The following is a 6,000-nucleotide window of genomic DNA, read 5'->3' as shown; positions in this document are numbered from 1 at the left end:
TGGTATTGATACTCTTTACTGATTGTCTCCCCTCGTAGCTGATTTTTTCATTATTGTGTAAATTTAGATCATGATCTCATGTTTAGCTAAACTGCTGACATTGTAAGACGCTTAGGTGTGTACGCTCGCAAACTTCAGGAGAAAGTCGGCAAAATTTATTTGTGTCCCTCCAATGAGTTGCCCACGAGGACACCGTTTTCTACAAGTGTTGGTCCAATACTCCCTCTAGAGGCAAGGGACTCCGACACGGCTGATTGGCGGCCCCCGATCTGGGGCGGGGGCAGTGGGCAACTTGTGGCCCGGGCAGGAGCCTCTTTGCATGTGTCCCTGGGACACATCTGCCTGCGAACTTCGGTCACCTGGCAGGAAGCTACGATGCCCAGACCTATGTTTAGCTGTGCAGCGAGGTGTACTGTGAGGACAGGTTCCACACACACTTCAAGAAAGAGGTCGGCCTGAGTGGAAAGGTGAGAGTTTGGGCAGCTGTGCAGACAAAGAAGGCGCCCTTTGGCCTGGGCCTAAATGCTTGTGACACCCCACTGGACCTGCCGTGCTCTGAAGGGCCCTGCCCTGGGCCCCCTGCTCCCCTGCCCTTTGTTCAGTCACAGCAGAGATGGCCACACCCACTCCTTCAGTGAGGCCAGTGTTCCAACCACCCTCAGCCCCGCCCCCTCTCCACAGGTTACCATGGACTACAGAGGCTGCATCCTGAGGCCAGGGCGTTCCGAGTATGCCAAGAGCAGACATGATGACCTTAAATGATTTCCTCTTGTGTCAGGTTTGGTAAACTTTAGGAGCTAGGAAATGGTCCACTTTACAGAAATGTTCAAATTTACTGGCATTTCATATATTCTCTGCTATAACATTGTCCTGATTCTTTCTGTATATTCTTTACTTATGTTTTTGTTTTCCTTAATCAAAGTGTGTCTTTTCAATCTTTTCAAAGAAGATTCTTTGGACTTACTAAATCACCTCAATTTTATACGTTTTCGATTGTATTAAGTTCTGCTCATATCTTTATTTATCTTTTTTCTATGTTCTCAGGGTTTATTGTTTTGATCTTCTGATGTCAATTAAAACACTTGGTTATTCATTTGAATTAATATTTTACTTATAAAGATTTGAACTTTTGAAGATTCCAGCGTTCTTGTAAGTTTCTAAGGGTCAGGTCCACTCCATTGTTGCTGGCCTAAGGTTTAGTTCACCATATAGCAATGTATATATTGACCTATTTTCCCCTCGACTTTCGGTGATTCCCTACATCTCACCTTTCTTTGCAGACAAGCCATTTGAAATACCCTTAACTTATTTCACAGCCAATAAGTCATTGAAATAATGTGTATTTTTAGAGAAATCTTCTTATATAATTAGGCAGAAAATCTCACCTGCCATAGTTTTCAAAATAGCATAATTTCACTCTTCTCAATGCTTAATCTGTTGTATTACACAACCTTTGAGTATTTAGCTTTATCAATGACATGTACTTTAAAAATGTTTTAGAGATCCTACCAGTCTTTAAAAACATCCTTGTTCCTTGTTTCATTTCCAGTTTTATGTATATATTCTGCCTTGCACCTGATTATTCCAACAATTGATGGATGGCCTTGGGAATCTAATTCTGGTATTGATAGTCTTTACTGATTGTCTCCCCTCGTAGCTGATTTTTTCATTATTGTGTAAATTTAGATCATGAGCTCATGTTTAGCTAAACAGCTGACCTTGTAAGACGCTTAGGTGTGAACGCTCGTAAGCTTCAGGAGAAAGTCAGCAAAATTTATTTGTGTCCCTCCAATGAGTTGCCCATGAGGACACCGTTTTCTACAAGTGTTGGTCCAATACTCCCTCTAGAGGAAGGGGACTCCGACAGGGCTGATTGGCGGCCCCCGATCTGGGGCAGGGGCAGTGGGCAGCCTGTGGCCCGGACTGGAGCCTCTTTTCATGTGTCCCTGGGACACATCTGCCTGCGAACTTCGGTCACCTGGCAGGAAGCTACGATGCCCAGACCTATGGTTAGCTGTGCAGCGAGGTGTACTGTGAGGACAGGTTCCACACACACTTCAAGTAAGAGGTCGGCCTGAGTGGAAAGGTGAATGTTTGGGCAGCTGTGCAGACAAAGAAGTCGCCCTTTGGCCTGGGACTAAATGCTTGTGACAGCCCACTGGACCTGCCGTGCTCTGAGGGCCCTGCCCTGGGCCCCCTGCTCCCCTGCCCTTTGTTCAGTCACAGCAGAAATGGCCACACCCACTCCTTCAGTGAGGGCAGAGTTCCAACGAACCTCAGCTCCGCCCCCTCTCAGCAGGTTACCATGGACTACAGAGGCTGCATCCTGAGGCCAGGGCGTTCTGAGAATGCCAAGGGCAGACATGATGACCTTAAATGATTTCCTCTTGTGTCAGGTTTGGTAAACTTTAGGAGCTAGGAAATGGTCCACTTTACAGAAATGTTCAAATTTACTGGCATTTCATATATTCTCTGCTATAACATTGTCCTGATTCTTTCTGTATATTCTTTACTTATGTTTTTGTTTTCCTTAATCAAAGTGTGTCTTTTCAATCTTTTCAAAGAAGATTCTTTGGACTTACTAAATCACCTGAATTTTATACGTATTCGGTTGTATTAAGTTCTGCTCATATCTTTATTTATCTTTTTTCTATGTTCTCAGGGTTTATTGTTTTGATCTTCTGATGTCAATTAAAACACTTGGTTATTCATTTTAATTAATATTTTACTTATAAAGATTTGAACTTTTGAAGATTCCAGCTTTCTTGTAAGTTTCTAAGGGTCAGGTCCTCTCCATTGTTGCTGGCCTAAGGTTTAGTTCACCATATAGCAATGTATATATTGACCTATTTTCCCCTCGACTTTCGGTGATTCCCTACATCTCACCTTTCTTTGCAGACAAGCCATTTGAAATACCCTTAACTTATTTCACAGCCAATAAGTCATTGAAATAATGTGTATTTTTAGAGAAATCTTCTTATATAATTAGGCAGAAAATCTCACCTGCCATAGTTTTCAAAATAGCATAATTTCACTCTTCTCAATGCTTAATCTGTTGTATTACACAACCTTTGAGTATTTAGCTTTATCAATGACATGTACTTTAAAAATGTTTTAGAGATCCTACCAGTCTTTAAAAACATCCTTGTTCCTTGTTTCAGTTCCAGTTTTATGTATATATTCTGCCTTGCACCTGATTATTCCAACAATTGATGGATGGCCTTGGGAATCTAATTCTGGTATTGATAGTCTTTACTGATTGTCTCCCCTCGTAGCTGATTTTTTCATTATTGTGTAAATTTAGATCATGAGCTCATGTTTAGCTAAACAGCTGACCTTGTAAGACACTTAGGTGTGAACGCTCGTAAGCTTCAGGAGAAAGTCAGCAAAATTTATTTGTGTCCCTCCAATGAGTTGCCCATGAGGACACCGTTTTCTACAAGTGTTGGTCCAATACTCCCTCTAGAGGAAGGGGACTCCGACAGGGCTGATTGGCGGCCCCCGATCTGGGGCAGGGGCAGTGGGCAGCCTGTGGCCCGGACTGGAGCCTCTTTTCATGTGTCCCTGGGACACATCTGCCTGCGAACTTCGGTCACCTGGCAGGAAGCTACGATGCCCAGACCTATGGTTAGCTGTGCAGCGAGGTGTACTGTGAGGACAGGTTCCACACACACTTCAAGTAAGAGGTCGGCCTGAGTGGAAAGGTGAGAGTTTGGGCAGCTGTGCAGACAAAGAAGGCGCCCTTTGGCCTGGGACTAAATGCTTGTGACAGCCCACTGGACCTGCCGTGCTCTGACGGCCCTGCCCTGGGCCCCCTGCTCCCCTGCCCTTTGTTCAGTCACAGCAGAAATGGCCACACCCACTCCTTCAGTGAGGGCAGAGTTCCAACGAACCTCAGCTCCGCCCCCTCTCAGCAGGTTACCATGGACTACAGAGGCTGCATCCTGAGGCCAGGGCGTTCCGAGAATGCCAAGGGCAGACATGATGACCTTAAATGATTTCCTCTTGTGTCAGGTTTGGTAAACTTTAGGAGCTAGGAAATGGTCCACTTTACAGAAATGTTCAAATTTACTGGCATTTCATATATTCTCTGCTATAACATTGTCCTGATTCTTTCTGTATATTCTTTACTTATGTTTTTGTTTTCCTTAATCAAAGTGTGTCTTTTCAATCTTTTCAAAGAAGATTCTTTGGACTTACTAAATCACCTGAATTTTATACGTATTCGGTTGTATTAAGTTCTGCTCATATCTTTATTTATCTTTTTTCTATGTTCTCAGGGTTTATTGTTTTGATCTTCTGATGTCAATTAAAACACTTGGTTATTCATTTTAATTAATATTTTACTTATAAAGATTTGAACTTTTGAAGATTCCAGCTTTCTTGTAAGTTTCTAAGGGTCAGGTCCTCTCCATTGTTGCTGGCCTAAGGTTTAGTTCACCATATAGCAATGTATATATTGACCTATTTTCCCCTCGACTTTCGGTGATTCCCTACATCTCACCTTTCTTTGCAGACAAGCCATTTGAAATACCCTTAACTTATTTCACAGCCAATAAGTCATTGAAATAATGTGTATTTTTAGAGAAATCTTCTTATATAATTAGGCAGAAAATCTCACCTGCCATAGTTTTCAAAACAGCATAATTTCACTCTTCTCAATGCTTAATCTGTTGTATTACACAACCTTTGAGTATTTAGCTTTATCAATGACATGTACTTTAAAAATGTTTTAGAGATCCTACCAGTCTTTAAAAACATCCTTGTTCCTTGTTTCAGTTCCAGTTTTATGTATATATTCTGCCTTGCACCTGATTATTCCAACAATTGATGGATGGCCTTGGGAATCTAATTCTGGTATTGATAGTCTTTACTGATTGTCTCCCCTCGTAGCTGATTTTTTCATTATTGTGTAAATTTAGATCATGAGCTCATGTTTAGCTAAACAGCTGACCTTGTAAGACGCTTAGGTGTGAACGCTCGTAAGCTTCAGGAGAAAGTCAGCAAGATTTATTTGTGTCCCTCCAATGAGTTGCCCATGAGGACACCGTTTTCTACAAGTGTTGGTCCAATACTCCCTCTAGAGGAAGGGGACTGCGACAGGGCTGATTGGCGGCCCCCGATCTGGGGCAGGGGCAGTGGGCAGCCTGTGGCCCGGACTGGAGCCTCTTTTCATGTGTCCGTGGGACACATCTGACTGCGAACTTCGGTCACCTGGCAGGAAGCTACGATGCCCAGACCTATGGTTAGCTGTGCAGCGAGGTGTACTGTGAGGACAGGTTCCACACACACTTCAAGTAAGAGGTCGGCCTGAGTGGAAAGGTGAGAGTTTGGGCAGCTGTGCAGACAAAGAAGGCGCCCTTTGGCCTGGGCCTAAATGCTTGTGACACCCCACTGGACCTGCCGTGCTCTGAGGGCCCTGCCCTGGGCCCCCTGCTCCCCTGCCCTTTGTTCAGTCACAGCAGAGATGGCCACACCCACTCCTTCAGTGAGGGCAGAGTTCCAACCACCCTCAGCCCCGCCCCCTCTCCACAGGTTACCATGGACTACAGAGGCTGCATCCTGAGGCCAGGGCGTTCCGAGAATGCCAAGGGCAGACATGATGACCTTAAATGATTTCCTCTTGTGTCAGGTTTGGTAAACTTTAGGAGCTAGGAAATGGTCCACTTTACAGAAATGTTCAAATTTACTGGCATTTCATATATTCTCTGCTATAACATTGTCCTGAATCTTTCTGTATATTCTATACTTATGTTTTTGTTTTCCTTAATCAAAGTGTGTCTTTTCAATCTTTTCAAAGAAGATTCTTTGGACTTACTAAATCACCTGAATTTTATACGTTTTCTGTTGTATTAAGTTCTGCTCATATCTTTATTTATCTTTTTTCTATGTTCTCAGGGTTTATTGTTTTGATCTTCTGATGTCAATTAAAACACTTGGTTATTCATTTTAATTAATATTTTACTTATAAAGATTTGAACTTTTGAAGATTCCAGCTTA

This window comes from Mesoplodon mirus (genome assembly GCF_964341445.2).
Source record: "Mesoplodon mirus genome assembly, chromosome: 1".
Lineage (NCBI taxonomy): Eukaryota > Metazoa > Chordata > Mammalia > Artiodactyla > Ziphiidae > Mesoplodon > Mesoplodon mirus.
This window is presented reverse-complemented; position numbering follows the sequence as displayed.